This window comes from Procambarus clarkii, chromosome 15 (assembly GCF_040958095.1).
Source record: "Procambarus clarkii isolate CNS0578487 chromosome 15, FALCON_Pclarkii_2.0, whole genome shotgun sequence".
NCBI lineage: Eukaryota > Metazoa > Arthropoda > Malacostraca > Decapoda > Cambaridae > Procambarus > Procambarus clarkii.
Window position 1 is genome coordinate 21,557,355 of NC_091164.1, and position 17,679 is coordinate 21,575,033.

Genomic DNA, 17,679 nt, shown 5'->3' on the forward strand with positions numbered 1-17,679 from the left:
AGTCGTCAAGCAGAATTAAGTAGAGAGAGATAAGGCTGCCCAGGGTACACTACCTGTCTCTATACCACAGCAGCCCTACGTCGCCTCAGTGGATACAAACACGTCATCAGTAAACTGGCCGGTACTTGTGAAACTAGGAAATACCACTTACTGACTCTGGCATTGACATACAGCTCATATCACAACAGATGGCGCCGAATTTCTAGTCGCCACCTCACCAGAGGTCAGCCACAGCGACTCCTATGGTTGACCAAGGCAGGAATCTTGAGCCTTTTGCAGGTATCGGACAGCCACCACCAGATGGCATTGTCCACTTTACGTCCGATACTGAGGGGGTTGGGGAGCTGACCCACAGATGGCGCTGACGTCGCTACTTCATACTCCGACGATGCAGCCGGGTTCGTAACAGTTGGTGAAGAGACTCATCCTGGCTAGCTGACACTGACAAAATTTGTGATGATTGTATTCAGATCATCCAGCAGATATCCTTACAGAATTTTCACCTTTTATACAACACATGTTCCCAAATTCATTTAAATCATTATTAAGAACTATCTGCAACACTTCAGGTGTGAGACCTGACAAGCATACAGGTCTTCCCTCTGCAACAACACACTGCAAAGGATCTGGGAATAATGATGTCCGACGACTTAGCGTTCAGGGAACATAACCAAGCAAATATTGCGTCTGCCAGAAAAATGTTCGGACAACACAAGTCACTTGTGTTGTCCCGTCTTGAGTACTGCTCAGTACTCACTTCCCCCTTCAGAGCAGGAGAGATTTCTGAAATAGAGGGAATACAGAGAACATATACGGCACGCATAGACGAGATAAAGCACCTAAATTATTGGTATCGTCTCAAAGCCCTCCAAATGTACTCCAGAAAGGAGACGAGAGAGACACCAAATAATATACACATGGAAAATACTGGAGGGCCAGGTCCCAAATCTACACAGTAAAATAACAACATACTGGAGTGAACGATATGGAAGAAAATGCAGAATAGAACCAGTGAAGAGCAGGGGTGCCATGGGCACAGAGAACACTGTATAAACATCAGAGGTCCACGGTTGTTCAACGTCCTCCCAGCGAGCATAAGAAATATTGCGGGAACAACCGTGGACATCTTCAAGAGAAAACTAGACTGTTTCCTCCAAGGAGTGAAGGATCAGCCGGGCTGTGGTGGGTATGTGGGCCTGCTGGCCGCTCCAAGCAACAGCCTGGTGGACCAAACTCTCACAAGTCAAGCCTGGCCTCGGGCCGGGCTTGGGGAGTAGAAGAACTCCCAGAACCCCATCAACCAGGTATATGTGGGCCTGCGGGCCGCTCCAAGCAACAGCCTGGTGGACCAAACTCTCACAAGTCAAGCCTGGCCTCGGGCCGGGCTTTGGGGAGTAGAAGAACTCCCAGAACCCCATCAAGCAGGTATCATTCCAGGTATAATAGAAATTTAAACTCTCCTGCCACACGAAATACCCCGAACATAATTATGGAACACATTATTGAAAGAGACGTCGATCATGATATGTCGTCGCTTCAACACTTCTTGTAAATGAATAGTTAATAACTCACAAGAGTGTTCAATAACAATAATAACAGTGTTAATAACTCACAAGGGTGTTCAATAACAATAATAACAGTGTTAATAACACACACGAGTGATCAATAACAATAAAACAATAATAACAGTGTTAATAACACACAAGAGTGTTCAATAACAATAATAACAGCGTTAATAACTCACAAGTGTTCAATAATAATAATAACAGTGTTAATAACACACACGAGTGTTCAATAACAATAATAACAGTGTTAATAACACACGAGTGTTCAATAACAATAATAACAGTGTTAATAACACACAAGAGTGTTCAATAACAATAATAACAGTGTTAATAACACACAAGAGTGTTCAATAACGTAATGGTGTCCAAATCTTGCTACAGAAACCTGTTAATACCATCTGCAGCGCTTGTGTCCACACTTTAAATAATCTCTAATATTAACGTATTGAATAACAGTAACAGTAATAACATTAATTATTATTATTATTATTATTATTATTATTATTATTATTATTATTATTATTATTATTATGATAGCTGTAGCTATGATCAGTATTAACACTGGTAAAGTAACCAAAGGTCCAGCATGAGGCATAACGCTCAGGGAGAATTAGTATTGGAAGACAGGCACTAAAATTTGGCCCACCTTTTGTGAGGCGACAAGGGCCCCCCTGAGGGCCGTGGGGCCCCCCTGAGGGCCGTGGGGCCCCCCTGAAGGCCGTGGGGCTAGAGCCGCCGCCAGCACCAGGCGCCTCACACCTCCTGATTAAAAAGTGAAATCTGCATATGAATGGAAATCAAAGTGGGACGAGGCCTCGGGGGACAACCACACGGCCGGTTGTGGCGGGACACGCGAGCGGCGAGGACAGGTTGTGACACGGACGGTGGTGGCGGGACACGGGAGCGGCGAGGACAGGTTGTGACACGGACGGTGGTGGCGGGACACGGGAGCGGCGAGGACAGGTTGTGACACGGACGGTGGTGGCGGGACACGGGAGCGGCGAGGACAGGTTGTGACACGGACGGTTGTGGCGGGACACGGGAGCGGCGAGGACAGGTTGTGACACGGACGGTGGTGGCGGGACACGGGAGCGGCGAGGACAGGTTGTGACACGGACGGTGGTGGCGGGACACGGGAGCGGCGAGGACAGGTTGTGACACGGACGGTGGTGGCGGGACACGGGAGCGGCGAGGACAGGTTGTGACACGGACGGTTGTGGCGGGACACGGGAGCGGCAAGGACAGGTTGTGACACGGACGGTTGTGGCGGGACACGCGAGCACGAGGACAGGTTGTGACACGGACGGTGGTGGCGGGACACGGGAGCGGCGAGGACAGGTTGTGACACGGACGGTGGTGGCGGGACACGGGAGCGGCGAGGACAGGTTGTGACACGGACGGTGGTGGCGGGACACGGGAGCGGCGAGGACAGGTTGTGACACGGACGGTTGTGGCGGGACACGGGAGCGGCAAGGACAGGTTGTGACACGGACGGTTGTGGCGGGACACGCGAGCACGAGGACAGGTTGTGACACGGACGGTGGTGGCGGGACACGGGAGCGGCGAGGACAGGTTGTGACACGGACGGTGGTGGCGGGACACGGGAGCGGCGAGGACAGGTTATGACACGGACGGTTGTGGCGGGACACGGGAGCACGAGGACAGGTTGTGACACGGACGGTGGTGGCGGGACACGGGAGCGGCGAGGACAGGTTATGACACGGACGGTTGTGGCGGGACACGGGAGCGGCGAGGACAGGTTGTGACACGGACGGTGGTGGCGGGACACGGGAGCGGCGAGGACAGGTTGTGACACGGACGGTGGTGGCGGGACACGGGAGCGGCGAGGACAGGTTATGACACGGACGGTTGTGGCGGGACACGGGAGCACGAGGACAGGTTGTGACACGGACGGTGGTGGCGGGACACGGGAGCGGCGAGGACAGGTTATGACACGGACGGTTGTGGCGGGACACGGGAGCGGCGAGGACAGGTTGTGACACGGACGGTGGTGGCGGGACACGGGAGCGGCGAGGACAGGTTGTGACACGGACGGTGGTGGCGGGACACGGGAGCGGCGAGGACAGGTTGTGACACGGACGGTTGTGGCGGGACACGGGAGCGGCGAGGACAGGTTGTGACACGGACGGTGGTGGCGGGACACGGGAGCGGCGAGGACAGGTTATGACACGGACGGTTGTGGCGGGACACGGGAGCGGCGAGGACAGGTTGTGACACGGACGGTGGTGGCGGGACACGGGAGCGGCGAGGACAGGTTGTGACACGGACGGTGGTGGCGGGACACGGGAGCGGCGAGGACAGGTTGTGACACGGACGGTTGTGGCGGGACACGGGAGCGGCAAGGACAGGTTGTGACACGGACGGTTGTGGCGGGACACGCGAGCACGAGGACAGGTTGTGACACGGACGGTGGTGGCGGGACACGGGAGCGGCGAGGACAGGTTGTGACACGGACAGTGGTGGCGGGACACGGGAGCGGCGAGGACAGGTTGTGACACGGACGGTTGTAGCGGGACACGGGAGCGGCGAGGACAGGTTGTGACACGGACGGTTGTGGCGGGACACGGGAGCGGCGAGGACAGGTTGTGACACGGACGGTTGTGGCGGGACACGCGAGCACGAGGACAGGTTGTGACACGGACAGTTGTGGCGGGACACGGGAGCACGAGGACAGGTTGTGACACGGACGGTTGAGGCAGGACACGGGAGCACGAGGACAGGTTGTGACACGGACGGTTGTGGCGGGACACGCGAGCACGAGGACAGGTTGTGACACGGACGGTTGTGGCGGGACACGGGAGCGGCGAGGACAGGTTGTGACACGGACGGTTGTGGCGGGACACGCGAGCACGAGGACAGGTTGTGACACCTATGCACACTGACTCACGAGAGGTGAGTGTACTCGGCTTTGGAAAAGTGTGGAGGAGTGAGGGCGAGATCCTCCAGTCTGATCACACGGTGCCTGGCAGCCTCGACTGATGGCGCTGCCTGGGGTGTACACGGCGAGGGGGGGGGGACACCTGCAGGCAGGGGTGTACACGGCGGGGGGGGGGACACCTGCAGGCAGGGGTGTACACGGCGGGGGGGGACACCTGCAGGCAGGGGTGTACACGGCGGGGGGGGGACACTTGCAGGCAGGGGTGTACACGGCGGGGGGGGGGACACCTGCAGGCAGGGGTGTACACGGCGGGGGGGGGGGGGACACCTGCAGGCAGGGGTGTACACGGCGGGGGGGGGGACACCTGCAGGCAGGGGTTTACACGGCGGGGGGGGGGGACACCTGCAGGCAGGGGTGTACACGGGGGGGGGGGACACCAGCAGGCAGGGGTGTACACGGCGGGGGGGGGACACCTGCAGGCAGGGGTGTACACGGCGGGGGGGGGGGGGACACCTGCAGGCAGGGGTGTACACGGCGGGGGGGGACACCTGCAGGCAGGGGTGTACACGGCGGGGGGGGGGACACCTGCAGGCAGGGGTGTACACGGCGGGGGGGGGGACACCTGCAGGCAGGGGTGTACACGGCGGGGGGGGGACACCTGCAGGCAGGGGTTTACACGGCGGGGGGGGGGGGGACACCTGCAGGCAGGGGTGTACACGGGGGGGGGGACACCTGCAGGCAGGGGTTTACACGGCGGGGGGGGGGGAACACCTGCAGGTAGGGGGTGTACACGGCGGGGGGGGGGACACCTGCAGGCAGGGGTGTACACGGCGGGGGGGGGGACACCTGCAGGCAAGGGTGTACATGGCGGGGGGGGGGACACCTGCAGGCTGGGGTTTACACGGCGGGGGGGGGGGACACCTGCAGGCTGGGGTTTACACGGCGGGGGGGGGGACACCTGCAGGCAGGGGTTTACACGGCGGGGGGGGGGGGACACCTGCAGGCAGGGGTTTACACGGCGGGGGGGGGAACCAGCAGGCAGGGGTGTACATGGCGGGGGGGGGGACACCAGCAGGCAGGGGTTTACACGGCGGGGGGGGGGGGACACCTGCAGGCAGGGGTGTACATGGCGGGGGGGACACCTGCAGGCTGGGGTTTACACGGCGGGGGGGGACACCTGCAGGCTGGGGTTTACACGGCGGGGGGGGGGGGACACCAGCAGGCAGGGGTGTACATGGCGGGGGGGGGGGGACACCAGCAGGCAGGGGTTTACACGGCGGGGGGGGGGACACCAGCAGGCAGGGGTGTACATGGCGGGGGGGGACACCAGCAGGCGGGGGGGGACACCTGCAGGCAGGGGTGTACACGGCGGGGGGGGGACACCTGCAGGCAGGGGTGTACACGGCGGGGGGGGGGACACCTGCAGGCAGGGGTGTACACGGCGGGGGGGGGACACCTGCAGGCAGGGGTGTACACGGCGGGGGGGGACACCAGCAGGCAGGGGTGTACATGGCGGGGGGGGGACACCAGCAGGCAGGGGTTTACACGGCGGGGGGGGGGGACACCTGCAGGCAGGGGTGTACACGGCGGGGGGGGACACCTGCAGGCTGGGGTTTACACGGCGGGGGGGGGGGACACCAGCAGGCAGGGGTTTACACGGCGGGGGGGGGGACACCTGCAGGCAGGGGTGTACACGGCGGGGGGGGGGGACACCTGCAGGCTGGGGTTTACACGGCGGGGGGGGGGGGACACCAGCAGGCAGGGGTGTACATGGCGGGGGGGGGGACACCAGCAGGCAGGGGTTTACACGGCGGGGGGGGACACCTGCAGGCAGGGGTTTACACGGCGGGGGGGGGGGACACCTGCAGGCAGGGGTTTACACGGCGGGGGGGGGGGGACACCTGCAGGCAGGGGTTTACACGGCGGGAGGGGACACCTGCAGGCAGGGGTTTACACGGCGGGGGGGGGGGACACCTGCAGGCAGGGGTTTACACGGCGGGGGGGGACACCTGCAGGCAGGGGTTTACACGGCGGGGGGGGGGGACACCTGCAGGCAGGGGTTTACACGGCGGGGGGGGGGGACACCTGCAGGCAGGGGTTTACACGGCGGGGGGGGGACACCTGCAGGCAGGGGTTTACACGGCGGGGGGGGGACACCTGCAGGCAGGGGTTTACACGGCGGGGGGGGGGACACCTGCAGGCAGGGGTTTACACGGCGGGGGGGGGGACACCTGCAGGCAGGGGTGTACACGGCGGGGGGGGGGACACCTGCAGGCAGGGGTGTACACGGCGGGGGGGGGGACACCTGCAGGCAGGGGTGTACACGGCGGGGGGGGGGGGACACCTGCAGGCAGGGGTTTACACGGCGGGGGGGGGGGGGGACACCTGCAGGCAGGGGTGTACACGGCGGGGGGGGGGACACCTGCAGGCAGGGGTGTACACGGCGGGGGGGGGGATACACATGCAGGCAAGAGTGTACTCAGCAGGGGACACACCTGCAGGCAAGAGTGTACTCAGCAGGGGACACACCTGCAGGCAAGAGTGTACTCGGCAAGGGACACACCTGCAGGCAAGAGTGTACTCGGCAGGGGACACACCTGCAGGCAAGAGTGTACTGAGCAGGGGGACACACACCTGCAGGCAAGAGTGTACTCAGCGAGGGACACACCTGCAAGGAAAAAGCGCAGGGAGAGGAAAGGGAGACAGGGAACCTCAGCCTCCAACTCAGCAATCCCAGAGGGGAGTGGGGAACCCCAATCCAGCAACTCAGGAACCCCAGGGGGGACTGCAACACCCCAGTCCACCACCCAATAGGGCCCCCCCCTAACCCCCTGCACAAACCCTTCCTTGCCCTTGCACAATGCCCATCAAATCACCCAAATCCTCCCCCTCCCCTTACCCTGAGTATCTCCTGCTTTCCAAGCCCCTGGTCTTCTTCCTGCCCCAAGCAGGCCTGAGCAAGACCTAAGCCTTTCATCCCCCACTACACCTTCCCCTGAACCCCTGGCAACTACCTCACAAGAGGATGAGCCTACCCAAGTAGCAATGACCATGGATCAACTTCCTACACTTGTGGGGAGTGAGGGTGAAATAGGATATAAGAAAGTGAGCTTCAAGGTAATGTACTCAAACATTGAATGGGATTACCAATAAAGCAAGTGAACTGGCAGAAAGGGTGCAAGAAGAAAACCCTGATGTAATTAGGACTCACGGAAACAAAATTGCTAGGAGTTATAACAGATGCTGTGTTTCCAAAGGACTACTATATAGAAAGGAAAGAGTGTGAAGGGAGAGGAGGTGAAGGAGTGGCCCTGCTTATAAGGAAGGACTGGAGGTTTGATGAGATGGAAATTCCAGGCTGTGATGGGTTCAGAGATTACATAACAGGAACTATAACAGTGGGTGGACCTAAGATAATAGTGTCAGTCATTTACAACCCTCCGCTAAATGACAGAAGACCTAAACAGGAGTTTGATAGGAACAACATGGCAACCATTAATATAATAGAGAGAGCAGCTTCAGTTGCCTGCAGGAATGGCTCAAGACTCTTAATTATGGGCGATTTCAACCATGGAAGGATAGACTGGGAGAATGGGGACCCACATGGTGGTGCAGATACATGGAGAGGTAAACTCTTGGAAGTGGCAACAGGGAACTTTCTGAGCCAGCATATCAAGGAACCCACGCGAGTGAGAGGCAATGATGAACCAGCTAGACTCGACTTGATATTCACCCTGAATGAGTCAGAAATAAGGGAAGTCAAAGTTGAAGCCCCCATTAGGAATGAGTGACCACAGGGTACTGACATTTGAGTACTTGGTGGAGGTAGGAATAACCTATCCAAGGATGGGATCGGAGGGGAAAAGACTAAATTACCGAAGAGGAAAATATGACGAGATGAGGAACTTCCTAAGGGGAATACCATGGGAAACAGAACTTAGAGACAAGAATGTGCAGGTCATGATGGATTTTGTCACCCAGAAATGGCAGGAAGCTGCAGACAAGTTTATCCCCGTCCAAAAGGAGGAAAACGAAAAACAACAGAAAAACCCATGGTTCAATCAGGAATGAAAGGTACCAAAGCAACTGAGTAAAAGAACATGGAGAAACTACAGAAATAACAGTACACCGGAGAGCAGGGAGAGATACCAGAGGGCCAGAAATCAGTACCTCAGAGTGAGGAGGGAAGCAGAGAGACAGTTTGAAAATGACATAGCGAGTAAAGCCAAGACCCAACCAAAGCTGCTCCACAGCCACATTAGAAGGAAAACAGCAGTGAAGGAACAAGTGATGAAATTTAAAAAGGGGAGAACAGATACACAGAGAATGACAAGGAGGTGTGTGAAGAGCCACTGCACCAGTCTCCGTTGTGCAGTGGTAAGACACTCTCCTGACGTTCCGCGAACGTTTTGTCATGGGTTCGAATCCTGGCCGGGGAGGATTTACTGGCCGCAAATCCTTAACTGTAGCCTCTGTTTAACTCAGCAGTAAAATGGGAACTTGGTTGTAAAAACGATTCTTCGCGGCGGGGATCGTATTCCAGGGACCTGCCCGAAACGCTACACGTACTAGTGGCTGTACAAGATATATATATCTAAAAAAAAAAAAAAAAACTCAACAAGATATTCCAGGAGGTCTTCACATTAGAACAAGGAGAAGCCCCTGCACTAAATGAGGAGGCAAACTGAGCAACCTTGGAGGAATTTGACCTCACCAGTGATGAGGTCAAAAGGTGTCTGCTGGAGCTGGATGTGACAAAGGCTGTTGGGCTTGACAGAATCTCACCATGGATATTAAAAGAAGGTGCAGAAGCACTAAGCGTGCCACTCTCTATGGTGTATAACAGGATCACTGGAAACAGGAGACCTACCAGAAAGTTGGAAGACAGCTAACGAAGTTCCAATATACAAGAAGGGTGACAGGCAAGAGGCACTGAACTACAGGCCAGTTTCCCTAACTCTTATACGACGCAAGGTGATGGAGAAGATCGTGAGGAAAAGGCTCGTAGAGCATCTGGAGGAGAATAACTTTGTAACACACCACCAACATGGGTTCAGAGATGGTAAATCGTGCCTCACAGGTTTAATAGAATTCTATGACCAGGCAACAAAAATTAGGCAGGAAAGGGAAAGGTGGGCCGATTGCATTTTTCTGGACTGCCAGAAAGCCTTTGACACAATACCCCATAAAAGGCTGTTAAAAAAGTTGGAGCAACAGGCTGGAGTAAAAGGGAAGGTGCTCCAGTGGATAAGGGAGTACTTAAGCAACAGGAAACAGTGAGTAACGGTGAGGGGGAGGGGGAGACATCAGTGTGGCGAGATGTCACCAGCAGAGTCCCACAGGGCTCAGTACTTGGGCCCATCCTGTTTCTAATATATGTAAACGATCTTCCGGAGGGTATCGACTCGTTCCTCTCAATATTTGCTGATAATGCAAAATTTATGAGAATAATCAAGACGGATGAAGATGAACAGAGACTACAGGATGACCTGGACAAACTGGAGGAATGGTCTAGAAAATGGCTGCTAAAGTTCAACTCAGGAAAGTGTAAGGTAATGAAATTAGGCGAAGGGAGCAGGAGGCTGAACACAAGGTACCATCTGGGAGGTGAAATCCTGCAAGAGTCAAATAGAGAGAAAGATCTGGAGGTTGATATCACACCGAATCTGTCCCCAGAGGCCCACATCAAAAGAATATCATCAGCGGCATATGCTAGACTGGCCAACTATAGAACTGCCTTTAGAAACTTGTGTAAGGAATCGTTCAGGACCCTGTATACCACTTATGTAAGACCAATCCTGGAGTATGCAGCTCCAGCCTGTAGTCCATACCTAGTTAAACACAAGACAAAGTTAAAGAAGATTCAGAGGTATGCCACCAGGCTCGTCCCGGAACTGAGAGGTTTGAGCTACGAGGAAAGGCTAAAGGAGCTGAACCCTGTTTTCCATCCCTGGAAAACAAAAGAGTAAGGGGAGACATGATAACCACCTTCTCAGGGAATTGACAGAGTGTACAAAGACAAACTCTTCAGCACCGGTGGGACACGAACAAGGGGACACAGGTGGAAACTTAGTACCCAGATGAGCCACAGAGACGTTAGAAAGATTTTTTTAGTGTCAGAGTAGTTAACAGGTGGAATGCATTAAGTAGTGTTGGGGTGGAGGCTGACTCCATACACAGTTTCAAGTGTAGATATGATAGAGCCCAATAGGCTCAGGAATCTTTACACCTGTTAATTGACAGTTGAGAGGCGGGACCAAAGAGCCAGAGCTCAACCCCCGCAAGCACAACTAGGTGAGTACCTGCAGACAGGAGTGTACTCAGCGGGGGAGACAGAACACACCATGGGAGTGAGAGAGAGACAACACACCATGGGAGAGAGAGACACAACACACCATGGGAGTGAGAGAGACAACATACCATAGGAGTGAGAGAGACATAACACACCATGGGAGTGAGAGACAACACACCATGGGAGAGAGATGGAGACACACACCATGGGAGTGAGAGACACAACACACCATGGGAGTGAGAGACAGAACACACCATGGGAGTGAGAGAGAGACAACACACCATGGGAGAGAGAAGGAGACACACACCATGGGAGTGAGAGACACAACACACCATGGGAGTGAGAGACAACACACCATGGGAGTGAGAGAGACACAACACACCATGGGAGTGAGAGAGACAACACACCATGGGAGTGAGAGACACAACACACCACGGGAATGAGAGAGACACAACACACCATGGGAGTGAGAGAGACTCAACACACCATGGGAGTGAGAGACAACACACCATGGGAGTGAAAGACAACACACCATGGGAGTGAGAGAGACACAACACACCATGGGAGTGAGAGAGACACAACACACCATGGGAGTGAGAGAGACACAACATATCATGGGAGTAAGAGAGACAACACACCATGGGAGTGAGAGACACAACACACCAAGGGAGTGAGAGAAACACAACATACCATGGGAGTGAGAGAGACAACATACCATAGGAGTGAGAGAGACATAACACACCATGGGAGTGAGAGAGACACAACACACCATGGGAGTGAGAGAGACAAAACACACCATGGGAGTGAGAGACACAACACACCATGGGAGTGAGAGAGACATAACACACCATGGGAGTGAGAGAGACAACACACGATGGGAGTGAGAGAGACAACACACCATGGGAGTGAGAGACACAACACACCGTGGGAGTGAGGGAGACATAACACACCATGGGAGTGAGAGAGACAACACACCATGGGAGTGAGAGAGACAACACACCATGGGAGTGAGAGACACAACACACCGTGGGAGTGAGAGAGACATAACACACCATGGGAGTGAGAGAGACAACACACCATGGGAGTGAGAGAGACAACACACCATGGGAGTGAGAGACACAACACACCATGGGAGTGAGAGACACAACACACCATGGGAGTGAGAGACACAACACACCATGGGAGTGAGAGACAGAACACACCGTGGGAGAGAGACAACACACCATGGGAGTGAGAGACACAACATACCATGGGAGTGAGAGACACAACACACCATGGGAGTGAGAGACACAACACACCATGGGAGTGAGAGACACAACACACCATGGGAGTGAGAGACACAACACACCATGGGAGTGAGAGACAGAACACACCGTGGGAGAGAGACAACGCACCATGGGAGTGAGAGAAACTACATATTATGGGAGTGAGAGACACAACACACCATGGGAGTGAGAGACACAACACACCGTGGGAGTGAGAGACACAACACACCATGGGAGTGAGAGACACAACACACCATGGGAGTGAGAGAGACAAAACACACCATGGGAGTGAGAGACACAACACACCGTGGGAGTGAGAGACACAACACACCATGGGAGTGAGAGAGACAACACACCATGGGAGTGAGAGACAACACACCATGGGAGTGAGAGACACAACACACCATGGGAGTGAGACACAACACACCATGGGAGTGAGAGACAACACACCGTGGGAGTGAGAGACACAACACACCATGGGAGTGAGAGACACAACACACCATGGGAGTGAGAGACACAACACACCGTGGGAGTGAGAGACACAACACACCGTGGGAGTGAGAGACACAACACACCGTGGGAGTGAGAGAGACAACACACCGTGGGAGTGAGAGACACAACACACCGTGGGAGTGAGAGACACAACACACCGTGGGAGTGAGAGACACAACACACCGTGGGAGTGAGAGACACAACACACCGTGGGAGTGAGAGACACAACACACCGTGGGAGTGAGAGAGACAACACACCGTGGGAGTGAGAGACACAACACACCGTGGGAGTGAGAGACACAACACACCGTGGGAGTGAGAGACACAACACACCGTGGGAGTGAGAGACACAACACACCGTGGGAGTGAGAGACACAACACACCATGGGAGTGAGACACAACACACCGTGGGAGTGAGACACAACACACCGTGGGAGTGAGAGACACAACACACCGTGGGAGTGAGAGACACAACACACCATGGGAGTGAGAGAGACAACACACCGTGGGAGTGAGAGAGACAACACACCGTGGGAGTGAGAGACACAACACACCATGGGAGTGAGACACAACACACCGTGGGAGTGAGAGACACAACACACCATGGGAGTGAGACACAACACACCGTGGGAGTGAGAGACACAACACACCATGGGAGTGAGAGACACAACACACCGTGGGAGTGAGAGACACAACACACCATGGGAGTGAGAGACACAACACACCGTGGGAGTGAGAGACACAACACACCATGGGAGTGAGAGACACAACACACCGTGGGAGTGAGACACAACACACCATGGGAGTGAGACACAACACACCGTGGGAGTGAGAGACACAACACACCGTGGGAGTGAGAGACACAACACACCGTGGGAGTGAGAGACACAACACACCATGGGAGTGAGAGACACAACACACCATGGGAGTGAGACACAACACCGTGGGAGTGAGAGACACAACACACCATGGGAGTGAGACACAACACACCGTGGGAGTGAGAGACACAACACACCGTGGGAGTGAGAGAGACAACACACCGTGGGAGTGTGAGACAACACACCATGGGAGTGAGAGAGACAACACACAGTGGGAGTGTGAGACAACACACCATGGGAGTGAGAGAGACAACACACCGTGGGAGTGTGAGACAACACACCGTGGGAGTGAGAGACACAACACACCATGGGAGTGAGACACAACACACCGTGGGAGTGTGAGACAACACACCGTGGGAGTGAGAGACACAACACACCATGGGAGTGAGACACAACACACCGTGGGAGTGTGAGACAACACACCGTGGGAGTGAGAGAGACAACACACCATGGGAGTGAGACACAACACACCGTGGGAGTGAGAGAGACAACACACCGTGGGAGTGTGAGACAACACACCATGGGAGTGAGAGAGACAACACACCGTGGGAGTGTGAGACAACACACCATGGGAGTGAGAGAGACAACACACCGTGGGAGTGTGAGACAACACACCGTGGGAGTGAGAGAGACAACACACCATGGGAGTGAGACACAACACCATGGGAGTGAGAGAGACAACAAGGAAGAGCAACAACTACACACAGACAATTGGGTAATTAAATATGAAAAATGTGGATGTTAAATAATTTCCCTTGACATTATTGTGTGTTCATTAGGATACGCCGTATGAAGGTCGAACTTTAACTCTTGGGTTCCGCCTCTCACCAAGGTGAAGGCTGGTCATGGAGGGACTGTCATGAACGGTTAGTATTGTGACATTAATATTAGCATCAGTGTTGGGTCGGTCTCCGTCACATTACTTGTACATCTCCCCTAGTGTACGGTTGTATACCCTTGATCAGCCACCGGTATAGTTATAGGTCAACCTATAACAGTCTACTTGATCCCTCTCTGCTGCGTCTGGGACTTCCTTCGCTGTTTACGTAAACTTCCCTTTATTTGTAAACAGTAGTTTGCGTTTTATTCGTAAACGAATAAAAATATCGTTTATTCGTCGTGCTGTGTACAGGACTGAATATTTTCCTGTATATAGTTATCTGTAGAAAATGTGATCATTCTTTCTCAAAGTTCAACTATTAAACTTACACAAAGTTCCCCCCCCCCCCCTGGGTCCAGGTCCAGGGAACAAAGGTGAAGGAAAGGCTCCCTGAAACGTGCCCATAACTGTCATATTATAACAAAGGTGAAGGAAAGGCTCCCTGAAACGTGCCCATAACTGTCATATTATAACAAAGGTCATAACCAAATGTATACTCCTTACTATGCCAGTAAGAAAATCAGTGAAGGAACAATAAAGTGTGGCTGAACTACTGGTTAACTTTAGACAATAAGTCTCCACATACAACAACTGCAAACTTTCTTGAACTTATTTATTACATCCAAGGAATGTAACTGTCCCCAAGTTATAATACAATAATATACTTGCTGGAGGAGACATGTACACATAACATGAACCTGTAGGAAGTGTGTCAGAAATGTCACAGCAAAACAGTGCACATAACCAAATAGTTCCAAACATTTGTATTTTTATAATAAACAGGCAATATAAAATGTCCATAAAATATAGTCTTTCTGTCTGTCGAAAGTACGAGGCCGGACGCAAGGGGCTAGCCTCTCTCAACTTTCCAACATGTAACATATGGGGTATGTGAATGTCATAGGACGGTCGGGGGTCAGCCCCAGTGCCATATCTTGTGTAATATCGGCATCCATAGTGACACCCTGCGCTTTTCATGATGCCTGAAATTAAATCTTCTCTCTTCCTCTTTATCATCAATCAACAGGTGTACAGGTTCCTGAGCCTATTGGGCTTTATCATATCTACACTTGAAACTGTGCATGGAGTCAGCCTCCACCACATCACTTCCGAATGCATTCCATTTGTCAACCACTCTGACACTAAAAAAGTTCTTTCTAATATCTCTGTGGCTCATTTGGGCACTCAGTTTCCACCTGTGTCCCCTTGTGCGTGTGCCCTTTGTGTTAAATAGTCTGTCTTTTTCTACCCTATCAATTCCCTTGAGAATCTTGAATGTGGTGATCATTTTCCCCCTAACTCTTCTGTCTTCCAGCAAAGTGAGGTTTAATTCCCGTAGTCTCTCCTCGTAGCTCATACCTCTCAGCTCGGGTACTAGTCTGATGGCAATCCTTTCAACCTTTTCTAGTTTAGTCTTATCCTTGACTAGATATGGGCTCCATGCTGGGGCTGCATACTCCAAGATTGGCCTGACATATGTGGTATACAAAGTTCTGAATGATTCCATACGCAAGTTTCTGAATGCCGTTCTTATGTTGGCCAGCCTGGCATATGCCGCTGATGTTATCCTCTTGATATGGGCTGCAGGAGACAGGTCTGGCGTGATATCAACCACCAAGTCTTTTTCTTTCTCTGACTCTTGAAGTATTTCATCTCCCGGATGGTACCTTGTATCTGGCGTCCTGCTCCCTACACCTGTTTTCATTACATTTGCAAGGGTTACACTCTAACAACCATTTGTTCGACCATTCCTTCAGCTTGTCCAGGTCTTCTTGAACCCTCAAGCTGTCCTCCTCTGTCTTAATCCTTCTCATAATTTTGGCATCGTCAGCAAACATTGAGAGAAATTAATCTATACCCTCTGGGAGATCATTTACATATATCAGAAACAAGATAAGACCGAGTACAGAGCCCTGTGGGACTCCACTGGTGACGCCAATCTGAAGTCTCACCCCTCACCGTAACTCTCTGCTTCCTATTGCTTAGGTACTCCCTAATCCACTGGAGCACCTTACCAGCTACACCTGCCTGTCTCACCAGCTTACGTACCAGCCTCTTATGCGGTACTGTGTCAAAGGCTTTCCGACAATCCAAGAAAATGCAGTCCGCCCAGCCGCCCAGCCTTCTCTTTCTTGCTTAATCTTTGTCACCTGGTCATAGAATTCTATTAAGCCAGTAAGGCAAAATTTACCCTCCCTGAACCCATGTTGGCGATTTGTCACGAAGTCCCTTCTCTCCAGATGTGTTACTAGGTTTTTTCACGCGATCTTCTCCATCACCTTTGTATGGTATACAAGTCAAGGACACTGGCCTGTAGTTCAGTGCCTTTTGCCTGTCGCCCTTTTTGTATATTGGGACCACATTCGCCGTCTTCCATATTTCTGGTAGGTCTCCCGTCTCTAGTGACTTACTATACACTATGGAGAGTGGCAAACACAGTGCCTCTGCACACTCTGTCAGTACCCATGGCGAGGTCCCGTCTGGACCAACAGCCTTTCTAACATCCAGATCCAGCAGGTGTCTCTTGACCTCCTCTCTCGTAATTTCGAACCCGTCCAAGGCCGCCTGGTTTACTTCCCTTTCTCCTAGCACAGTGACCTCACCTTGTTCTTTTGTGAAGACCTCCTGGAACCTCTGTTTGAGTTCATCACACACCTCTTTGTCATTCTCTGTATACCTGTCCTCGCCTGTTCTAAGTTTCATTACCTGTTCTTTCACTTTTGTTTTCTCCTGAGGTGACTGTGGAGTAGCTTTGGTTCGATCTTAGCTTTGTTTGCTATATCATTTTCATGACTTTTCTCTGCTTCTCTTCTCACCCTGACATACTCATTCCTGGTTCTCTGGTATCTCTCTCGGCTTTCTGGTGTTCTGTTATTCCGGAAGTTCCTCCACGCCCTTTTGTTCAGTTTCTTTGCTTCCATACATGCCCTATTATACCATGGATTCTTCTTTTGCTTCTCGGATTTTTCCCTTTGGGCCGGGATGAACCTGATTACTGCCTCCAGACACTTTTGGGTGACATAGTCTATCATATCCTGTACAGACTTAGCTCTGAGGTCTGTGTCCAACGGTATTTCCCTTAGGAAACGTCTCATCTCCTCATAATTCCTATTTCGGTATGCCAGCCTTTTGTTTCCTAGTTCTTTTTTTGGGAGATAATTCCTATCTTTACCAGGTACTCAAAGTTCAATACACTGTGGTCACTCATTCCCAAGGGATGCTTCCATCTTAACTTCCCTTATATCCCATTCATTTAGGGTAAATATCAGATCGAGTATGGCTGGTTCATCTTCTCCTTTCATTCTTGTTGGTTCTTTGATGTGCTGGCTTAGAACGTTTCTTGTTGCCACGTCCAGCAGCTTAGCTTTCCATGTGTCTGGTCCTCCATGTGGGTCTCTGTTCTCCCAA